We start from the raw sequence: 11,656 nt of genomic DNA, 5'->3' as shown, positions 1-11,656 counted from the left end.
ATGACAGGCATCTTATGCGCATGGCAGTAACGGATCGTGAAGCCACGTCTCGATCACTGAGTCAATAGATGAGGACGTTTGCAGGACGACAACCATCTGCACGAACAGTTCGACGACGTTTCCAGCAGCATGGACTATCAGCTCGGAGACCATGGCTACGGCGACCCTTGACGCTGAATCACAGACAGGAGCGCCTGCGATGGTGTACTCAACGACGAACCAGGGTGTACGAATGGCAAAACGTCATTCTTTCGGGTGAATCCAGGTTCTGTTTACAGCATCATGATGGTCGCATCCGTGTTTGGCGACATCGCGGTGACCGCACATTGGAAGCGTGTATTCGTCATCGGCATACTGGCGTATCACCCGGCGTGATGGTATGGGGTGCCATTGGTTACAAATGGTTCAAATGGCTCTGACCACTAGGGACTTGGCTGCTGAGGTCATAAGTCCCCTAGAACTTAGAACTACTTAAACCTAACTAACCTAAGGACATCACAAACATCCATGCCCCAGGCAGGATTCGAACCTGCGACCGTAGCGGTCGCGCGGTTCCAGACTGTAGCGCCTAGAACCGCTCGGCCACACCGGCCGGCACATTGGTTACACGTCGCGGTCACCTCGTGTTCGCATTGACGGCACTTTGATCAGCGGCAGTTACATTTTAGAAGTGTTGTGACCCGTGGCTCTGCCCTTCATTCGATCCCTGCGAAACCCTACATTTCAGCAGGAGAATAAACGACCGCATGTTGCAGGTCATGTACGGGCCATTCTGGATACAGAAAATGTTCGACTGTTGCCCTGGCCAGCACTTCCCCAGATCTCTCACCAATTGAAAACGTCTGGTCAATAGTGGCCGAGCAACTGGCTCGTCACAGTACGCCAGTCACTACTCTTGATGAATTGTGGTATTGCGTTGAAGCTGCATGGGCAGCTGTGCCTGTACACGCCATCCAAGCTCTGTTTGACTCAATGCCCAGGCGTAACAAGGCCGTTATTATGGCCAGAGCTGGTTCTTCTGGGTACTGATTTCTCAGGATCTATGCACCGAAATTGCGTGAAAATGTAATCATATGTCAGTTCAAGTATAATATATTTGTCCAATGAATACCCATTCATCATCGGCATTTCTTCTTGGTGTAACAATTTTAATGGCCAGTACTGTATGTAAATGTTGGTACATAAACAACCAGTGTAACCGCTAAAATGTTCATCGTACACATGCAAACGTGCATGCACTGTGTTGTATAGTTGCCAGATGTCAGCTTGTGGGATGGAATTCCATGTCCGCTCCACTTGGTCGGTCAATACAGGGACGGGTCCGCGAGACAACCATATGAGTGCTTCTTCTGACATACGGAATGACACCGCAGACCATAACTCTAGGTGTAAGTCCGTTGTGTCTAGCATACAGAATGGTGGTTGCAGGCTGCCAACTGGCCTCCTCCTAATCGACTCACGGTCATCACTGGCACCGCGGCAGAACCAGATTGCATCATAAAACGCAACAGACCCCCACCCTGCCCTCTATTGAGATCTCGCTTGACACCACCGAAGTGGGAAATGGCGTTGGTCTGGGGTCAGTGGAGTGCACGGTACAGGAATTGAGCTGTCCTTGAAGGAACCGATTTGCAACTGTTCGTTGTGTCACCGTTGCTTCTCAAATTGCTCCTGCATATGCAGTACGACGTGCCAGAGCGATATGCCCTCAGGCCAGCCGGTGTGGCCGAGCGGTTCTAGGCGCGTCAGTCCGGAACCGCGCGACCGCTACGGTCGTAGGTTCGAATCCTGCCTCGGGCATGGATGTGTGTGATGTCCTTAGGTTAGTTAGGTTTAAGTAGTTCTAAGTGCTAGGGGACTGATGACCTCAGATGTTGAGTCCCATAGTGCTCAGAGCCATTTGAACCATTTGAACCATATGCTCTCCCAGTAGCGCCACATGTTTGTCCGAGCTTGGTTGCCCCGCAAACGTACATTCCGTGACCCCAGCTCCCAGCCATCATGTACAGTGGCTACATTCCTGCCATGTCTTTCTGCAGTATCGCAGAAGAAACATCCAGCTTCTTGTAGCCCTATTACACAACCTCGTTCTAACTCAATTAGGTGTTGATAGTGACGTCTTCCGCCTAAAAGACATTCTTGGCTAACATCAACTGCCCACATCCAATCTCTAAGATAACTAACGCTCATGACCATTGCAACCAGTATTTAAAGCAAACCTGATTTGCATCCTCATGGTGACGCTGCTAGAGCCACTCATTCAACTGGCGCGAAATCTGGATAGAAATCACATTTGAGATGTAGAAACAGAGCTGCCAAGTTTCGTTTATGTCGCACAACTCCTTCTTGGTGTAGCGATTTGTTTCCGTCATTGTACAGGGTGCAAAACTAAGTGCAACGAAGGAGTACGTCTTACAGCAACAATGGCTGCAGCCCGGTTGGGTATGGACTCGAATAGAGTTTGGATGACAGGTACTAATGTCTTATCCCATGCTGCTACAACTCTGTACCAGAGCACAACAATCCCAGGCGCTCCCGCTTGGCAACCCTTGTCCAGACGTCTTCAATGGATGAGTGATACGGAGAATATGTTGTCCAGGGCAACAGTCGAATACTCTCTGCGTCGAGGTATGTCAGGACAGCACAGGCAACATACAGCATGGCATTATGTTGTTGAATGATAACGTTACAAAGAAGTCGGACTCAGGGCACAGCCATGACGATGTTTTGTATCCAATGAGACCCCATACCATCTCGCCAGGCTTTGAGCCTGCATGGCGAAGAAAAACGCGGCCTGCCAACACTGGCACTCCCCAGAGCTTGGACACAGGGATATGTCCATCGTGATGCAGTAGACATAACTGGCATTCCTCAGAAAAGACGACATGACGGCACTCGTCTGTCAAGTGTTGTTTCTGGTCGTATCACTGTCCGCACGTGTTTCTTTGCTGCTGTGTCAAGGGAAGCCCTAAGAATGGTCGTCATGTTCACAGTTTGTGCTGCTCTAGACGCTGCCGCAGAATCTGTGCGGATGCTTGTGTCGCAGGTCATTTTTGGACTCAAGGTACGTGACGTGGCTGGACGCTGTTGCACTACACGGGAGTTAGTCGCTTGGGTTAACAAAATGGTTCAAATGGCTCTGAGCACTATGGGACTTAACTTTTGAGGTCATCACTCCCCTAGAACTTACAACTACTTAAACGTAACGAACCTAAGGACATCACACATATCCACGCCCGAGGTAGGATTCGAACGTGCGACCGTAGCGGTCGCGCGGTTCGAGACTGAAGCGCCTAGAACCGCTCGGCCACTCCGGCCGGCACTTGGGTTAACAGATACAGAAAATGAGATGGAATGGATATAGTTCAAGGATTTCAAATGGGTGTTTTGATGAAGTCCTCCAGCTCAGCTTTTTAGCCCGAGACAAGTCCAAGTAGTGTCTTGTCCTATACAACTGTGTCGAGCCCTTTTCCTAGTTCAGGAATGCTCAACCTTTTTAGGTTTGAGATCTACTACATGCAGTTTAGTCCATTTAGAGATGTACTGACTTAGAACCTCATAAAGGTTTAAGCACAGAACAACAGCGTACGCAAAATTAACCATTTTACTTGTACGAAATACAGAAAAGGTAATTTTCTGTACATCAAAAGTTGTAAGGCTGCTGCTCAGTGTACATGATATAATATAAGTGAAAAAATTTAAAATGCACACCATGATAAACGTTAAAAATTTTTGTAGGACACTTGGCTTTGCATATGACTGTTCGAATGTGTGTGAAATCTTATGGGACTTAACTGCTAAGGTCATCAGTCCCTAAGCTTACACACTACTTAAACTAAATTACCCTAAGGATAAACACAGACACCCATACCCGAGGGAGGACTCGAACCTCCGCCGGGACCAGCCGCACAGTCCATGACTGCAGCGCCCCTGACCGCTCGGCTAATCCCGCGCGGCTGCATATGACTGGAAAGTTTATTATAATCCGGCGAATAATTTGTCAGAGTCAACCTGACACAGTCTGAATGATGAGGATCAGTAGTTTTATTTCTACATTTAGACTGCGCTATGGTCATGGTTGAAAACGCCGCCCCTCTTAGATAAACTGAGCCAAAAAACGTATTATGGCACTTTTACAATGTTAGGGTAAGTTTTTACACTCACTAATTTCCAAAAGTTACCTTCGTAGCTCTGTCTTCAGTGGTGTCAGGTTAGACTTACACTTCTTTGCAGCTTCTTGATCCAATTATGTTTGTTGAGCCGACAGTTCTGACTGTATTTGAGAAAAGTGTTCCTATGGTGCGAAGTATTTAAGAGATCATTACCTCCATCGTGCATGTTGTTGTTTCGTGAAAGCACGAAAACAGATGTTTGTGTTGTGTGCCGTTGTGTGGCCTGCTGGAGGCAGTGCTCGTTCCCCTCCCCGCCCAACGCAATCCCGCTCACAGCGCGCAGAGTTACAGTTCGAGGGAGGTAAGGCGGGTGTTTGGCGTTGAGCGGTGGAAAGTAGGGGGCGACGAAAGAGGCGGAGACAGAGTTGTCAGATTTACAGCCTACAAGTACCGTGGGAAACACTCTTTGTCGACAAACTGGTACTTTACATAAGCAACTCATTTAAAGAGATTTCGGACAAAGGTTTTGAAAGATCGGCTCGTAAAGTAATGGCGATCCACCGGTCGATCGCAACCCTGTGCTAGTTTAATGCACCCAGGAAGCCTAAGCTGCCTCTGAAATTTCACGAACTTTGACCACATGCAACTAGTTCGGTAAACTATCACAGTGGGTTCCACACACACATATAAGCGTTATCTATATCTGTAGCTACATCTGCATCTGCTCTTGCAACTGGATCAACTAAGTAAACTGTGCCCTTAGGATCTGACCTCTTGATGTTCCATTCGTGGATAGCACGCGGTGATAAGATCTGCCGGTACCACTCTACACAGCCCCGAATTTATCTTCTTTTACTGTCTTGGTTGTAAGTATACGCAACGTACGTTGGAGCACGTAATACGTGTCTTGCTTCGTTCTGGAACGTGGGCTCTCTGAATTTCGCGAATAAAGTTCTTCGCGAAGGACAACGCGTTTCTTGTATCGTTTCCCACTCCAATTTGTCGAGTGTTTCCATGGCGCTCTGAGGCTCAGCAAACGAATTCGTGTCGATGAGTGCATCTCCCCATTTAGTCTCCTTTATCTGTGTAACTAGCAACGGCCTTGCCGCAGTGGATACACTGGTTCCCGTCAGATCACCGAAGTTAAGCGCTGTCGGGCGTGGTCGTCACTTGGATGGGTGACCATCCATCCGCCATGCGCTGCTGCCATTTTTCGGGGTGCACTCAGCCTCGTGATGCCAATTGAGGAGCTACTCGACCGAATAGTCGCGGACAACTTAAACCTAGCTTTCCGCATAAATTGCTCCGCACAGTAATCACTATTCCAGTGGCTCAAAGTATGGTTCATATGGCTCTAAGCACCGCTGAGGTCATCAGTCTCCCAGAACTTAGAACTACTTAAACCCAGCTAATCTAGTCCAGTGGCTCAAAGTATGGCTCTGACCACTATGGGACTTGGCTGCTGAGGTCATCAGTCCCCTAGAACTTAGAACTACTTAAACCTAGCTAATCTAAGGACATCACACACATCCATGCCCGAGGTAGGATTCGAATTTGCGATTGTAGCGGTTGCAAGGCCTCCTATAATATCGGATCTGTTTATGTGCCTTACGCTACAATTATTTGTTTTGAAGCTCTACATCCCTCTCAACATGCTGTCCTTGCGAAATTAATTTAAATTCCGTAGGCCGGTAAAGTATTGACTCTGACACAACTTCGCAATACTTGGTGACGTGAAGCACGCGATATTTGTGGTTGTTACTCATTCAGTGCTGAGCTGCTTTCGTCACTTCATCACAGGCCCTGCAGACCACGCGCTGCTTCCACAAACTGCCTCCATTCCTTCCTGTTTTGTGCCCAGTTCCTCCAGGTGTCTTCAGTTCAAATGGCTCTGAGCACTATGAGACTCAACTGCTGTGGTCATAAGTCCCCTAGAACTTAGAACTTCTTAAACCTAACTAACCTAAGGACATCACACACATCCATGCCCGAGGCAGGATTCGAACCTGCGGTCGTGCGGTTCCAGACTGTAGCGCCTGTAACCGCTCGGCCACTCCGGCCGGCTGTCTTCAGTTCCGAGAGCTGCTAGGTCCTTCGTCAGGTCGTCCATCCAGCGCTGCCTTGATCTTCCAATGGGCCGTTTGGTGTTTGGTTTCCCCGCGAGTGTCATCTTCGCCTGTCTTCCATCTGGCATACGGGCTACATGGCCCACCCATTGTATTCTTTTGCTCTTTATCTTCTGTAGGATAGTTGGTTGTCGCATAACCAATGTCAATGAAAACTTTACACAAATCAGTTACTTTTGATCTTAATGTGGATAGAAAAGTTTGTATCAAAGTACACTCTAAGATAGAAAAAAATTACCCACCACGAAGGAGAGATACGAATGGAACAGAAATCGGTAGACGTGAGGTACATGTAGAGACAAATAAATGATTACATTTTCAGAAAAATTGGATGATTTATTCGAGAGAATGAACTTCACAAACTGACGAAGTAAATGCTCTCGTCCATCTCTGGCCCTTATCCAAGCAGTTATTCCGCTTGGCATTGAGTGATAGAGCTGTTGGATGTCCACCTGAGATACATCGTGCCAAATTCTGTCCAATTGGCGCGTTAGATCGTCATAATCGCAAGCACGTTGGAGAGCCCTGCCCACAGTGCTCCAAATGTTCTCAAAAAAATGTTCAAATGTGTGTGAAATCTTATGGGACTTAACTGCTAAGGTCATCAGTCCCTAAGGTTACACACCACTTAACCTAAATTATCCTCAGGACAAACACACACATTCATGCCCGAGGGAGGACTCGAACCTCCGCCGCCACCATCCGCACAGTCCATAACTGCAGCGCCCCTGACCGCTCGGCTAATCTCGCGCGGCCAAATGTTCTCAATCGCTCAGTGATCTGGAGACCTTGCTGTTCCAGGTAGGGTTTGGCAAGCCTGGAGACAACCTATAGAAACTCTCACCATGTGCGCTGAAATGTAAGCCCAGGCTGGCTCGCTATGAAGGCAAAAAAATAGGGCGTAGAACATTATATTCATATCGCTGTACTGTAAGGGCACCGCGGATGACAACCAAAGCACTCCTGTTATTGAAAGAAAATGTACCCCAGACCACCACTCCTCTCTGTCGGGCCGTATGGCGGGCGACTGTCAGGTTATCTCACCGCTGCCAGGAGCGTCTTCGCTGGCTGCCTGAGCTCAACTCGAAGCGGGACTATCACTGAAGACAGTTCTACTCCTGTCAATGAGATTCAGGCCGAAAAAGTGTCTTGAGGCACCCCATACAGCGGTGGGATATCAGCCCCCTATCCTGACTGTCGCCCACCATACGGCCCGATAACCAGTAGTGATGGTCTGGGGTGCCATTTCTCTCCATAGCAGGACCCCTCTTGTTGTCATCTGCGGCACTCATACAACACAGCGGTACGTCGAGATTGTTCTATGCTCCGTTTTGTCGCCCTTCATGGCAAACCATCCTAGACTTACATTTCAGCAAGATAATGCTGGACTGCACACGGCGAGAGTTTCTACTGCTTGTCTTCGTGCTTGTCAAGCCCTATTTTAGCCAACAAGGTCGCCGGATCTATCCCCAACTGAGAACGTTTGGAGTATTGTGGGATGGACCCAACAACTAGCTGGGGGTTTTGACGATACGAGGCGGCAATTGGACTTAAATTGGCACAATATCTCACTGGGGGACTCCTACAACTCTGTCAGTCAATGACAAGCCAATAACCGCCTGTATAAGGGCCAAAGGATAACGAACGTGTTATCGACTTGCACAATTTGTAAAGCTCTTTCTCTGGGATAAATCATCCAATTTTTCTGAAACTATATTCATTTCTTTGTCTGTACGTATACGTCACATCTATCGATTTCCATCCCATTCGAATAATTCCTTAGTGGTGTGTCACTTTTCGTGCTAGAGTGTAGTAATATACGCTTTTTCATAGAGCTCCTAATATTGTTTTCTGTTCTCACTGTCAGAAAATGTGTATAAAAACAAGAAAAAGTTTTGGTGACGATGATTCAAGATGTGGCTACTATACTTTAGTAGTATTCCCTAATCTTCAGTAGCCTGAAAGTTTCGCTTTCAGTTTTTTTATTTTTCGGGGTGGAAGTAGAGCTACAACATATAAGGACAGCGCTTTTAATATTCTCGTTAAATCCGTTTTTCAACCTTGCTTTTCATCCGTCATTGCACTTTTTGTATTAACTTTGTAAGTAGGCTGTTTAGGTTTTTATGTTGGTCACAGCCAACTGCCCAACATTACACTGGCGAATAACTTCCAACAATGAGTTCAACCAGCCGTAGACTGCACACAGCAGATTTTAATAGAGAACGCTACGTGACGTTACCAACATAAAAACCTAAACAGCCTACTTACAACTTAGTCGACGTCTTTCTGTTTTATAATAATAAAAAAAAATCCACGTTACAAAAGGAATTACCATATCTCTCAAAATAGAAACACTCTTTTCTTGGATAGCAGTAGGTAAATTATTTATATATTATATTGCTGACTTCCACTTTCTTGGATAGCAGGAGGTAAAATATTTATATATTATATCGCGGTGCTATAGACGAATGTTGAAAATTAGGTGGACTGATAAGGTAAGGAATGAGGAGGTTCTACGCAGAATCGGAGAGGAAAGGAATATGTGGAAAACACTGATAAGGAGAAGGGACAGGATGATAGGACATCTGCTAAGACATGAGGGAATGACTTCCATGGTACTAGAGGGAGCTGTAGAGGGCAAAAACTGTAGAGGAAGACAGAGATTGGAATACGTCAAGCAAATAATTGAGGACGTAGGTTGCAAGTGCAACTCTGAGATGAAGAGGTTAGCACAGGAAAGGAATTCGTGGCGGGCCGCATCAAACCAGTCAGTAGACTGATGACAAAAAAAAAAGAAAAAAAAAATCGCTGACTTCCACAACATCAAATTCCAACTTCAAGTGCGTAAAAGCTGTATTGCAGTACCACTACAGCACCATTATGGTAAACCATAAACTAATTATCCTTTTATGACGTTCCCAGAATAATTGAATCGCAGAGTTATTTATGCAGTGCACTTTACTGGCTTTAGTGACGAGCGTGGTATATGCAGGGCTGCTCTACTACACACTCGGCCGCCACGCGCGGGTATTCCTCGCGGGCCAGGCATGCCCCTGCAAGGTGAGTGCCAGCAGAAGAGTCGCAGAGCTGTTTACGGCCAAGCGTCCTGCAGCTGTCACAACGTCCTCATGCACAAGCCGCCCCCCTATGTGCCGTCCAGGTTGCGGTAAACAGCGCTGCAGTCGCAGCCACCTATTCGCCTCCGCACAGTCATGTGACAACCTAAAACTGCGCGTATATTCCACCGCGGACGGGCAGTTGGGTCGCCTCACGTATGTACATATAATCGACACAACATCCAGAAAATTCCCGAAATCATTGTAGAAGAATCAAACACCTTCTACACAAGAACTCTGTCTTCGCCCCTAATCCAGTACTTACGAACCAGCCCTCCCTATCCCAAAGCGAAATTTGAAAGATTGAAATTTTATTCTGTAAACATGGCAACCTCGGACAAACAAGTCGCCTTACTTGAGCTCGCCCCTCAACCATAAACCCTAAATCGGACACAAGAAACGGGGCTATAGTGTCGCTGAAAATTTGGAAATTTGTGGTAAGTTTCTGTGGGACCAAACTACTGAAGTCATCGGCCCCTAGGTTTACACACTACTTAATCCAACGTAAACTAACAACACACACACCCATGCCCGACGGAGGACTCGAACCTCCGATGGGGAAGAAGCTGCGCGAACCGCGGCAAGTGTTGCGGACCTTGAACGTATGGGAACCTATAAACCATCTGACAACATAAGATAGTCGACGGCCAATTCAGCTTCCGCCCCCAGACCGACCACCAGCCACCCTCGTGCCTACGCTTCAAACATCAACCCCTGCCGCTGCCGCTCCCATCCGACATCGCCATCTCGCGCCATTGCCTGTATCACGAACGCTTTGTAATGCATCGCTTCCTCAGTTCATCGGTACCACCAACGATCATGGACTTCTTCACAGTGGCCTCCGCTACGCATCGTCACAGAATAACATTTTAGTTTCATTCATGAGTGGGCCTTCGTCCTCTACACTGTACTGAGCTACTTCATGATCAATAAACAAACAGTGGGTAATACAACACTTCAGTATCGCTCAGAACCTTAGTTCCCCACTCTGCCAAGGTTACTTCAGTTGATCGTGAGGATATTGATTTCGTGTGTTTTCTCAGAGCTCTTCGGTCGTCGGCCTTGTACTTCAGTTGTCGACGAGGGTAACAGTGTCAAGATTCTGTCAGCTGTTGCTCATACTCCTCATGTTAGTTCCAGAGAAATTGCCTCTGGGACAAGCCATCTCAGCGTACGTCTGTACTCTCTTTGCGTACAAACTGCTTCCATCTATATCGTGGCTCATTTAATGAGCATATTAACCAGCGGGATACCAGTAATATGCGACACAGAGTCTACATACAGACAAAGAGTGGCCGTAATTCCTTATACCACTGCCGCCATTTTTTTGCCGTAGTTCGCCCGGGTAATACTGTGGCCTATTGATTATCACAAAACATGCATTTGGTATTCGCATTATAGCAGAAATTCTAGCTTGTTATTTAGTGTAAGACTACTATACATTTAATCCTTTGATGCATTTGAAAAAATATTTACAAACTGACATGGCACATCGGACGTACAATAAGGACCAGTAAACACATAGGAACATGGCGTCGCAAACGCCACGAGAGTGCGCTACGGTCACGTGAGGGCTGCCATCGTTAGAGACTGACTGGGTCGTACATTCTGTCGGACCTGCTTGATGGTCGCACGAATCTCGTATCCCTGTGAGCTGTTTGCCGGATTTGCTGAATACCTATTCATGACCGCATTCGATTTCAGCACTGCAGAGACCCGCGCATTTCGGCAGACAGGTGAGCACACATCTGTAGGCAACCTTTACGGGCCGCTGGATTGATCGCGGCGGACCACTCGCATGGCCACCACGATCACGCGATCTGTCCCCAATCGATGTCTTCATGTGGGGGTATATGATGGGCATTGTGTGTGAAACACCTGTTACCTCGCTGGAGTACCAAAAGGACAGCAGTGTTGCGACAGCAGGATGTCTTCGCTATACCGTAGCTATCTCTGAGAGGGTGCGCCGTTCAATCCAGCGTCGATGTCAGGCGTGTCTCGACGCATCTATTTGTAACAGTTAACTAAACAAGTGCAACGCCATTTAGTAGCTCCTGGTGGCTTCAGCGACCGCAGTTTCTATATGATTACTGATCCTCGTTGTATGCCCGATGTGCCACGTCAGTTTGTAAGCGTTTTTCTCGAATCACCCTACATAAAAGGCAACGTCCCGACTCATCATCGCTCAGCCCAAACACTGAAAATTGAATGTTGCCGAGGGTGTTCATCTTAACTCGTAGGTGTTGTTTCAGATGGTATTTTTCGAAATTCCACGCCTTAGGGGCTGAAAGAGGACCAAGCC

This window comes from Schistocerca serialis, chromosome 9 (assembly GCF_023864345.2).
Source record: "Schistocerca serialis cubense isolate TAMUIC-IGC-003099 chromosome 9, iqSchSeri2.2, whole genome shotgun sequence".
NCBI classification, from domain to species: domain Eukaryota; kingdom Metazoa; phylum Arthropoda; class Insecta; order Orthoptera; family Acrididae; genus Schistocerca; species Schistocerca serialis.
This window is presented reverse-complemented; position numbering follows the sequence as displayed.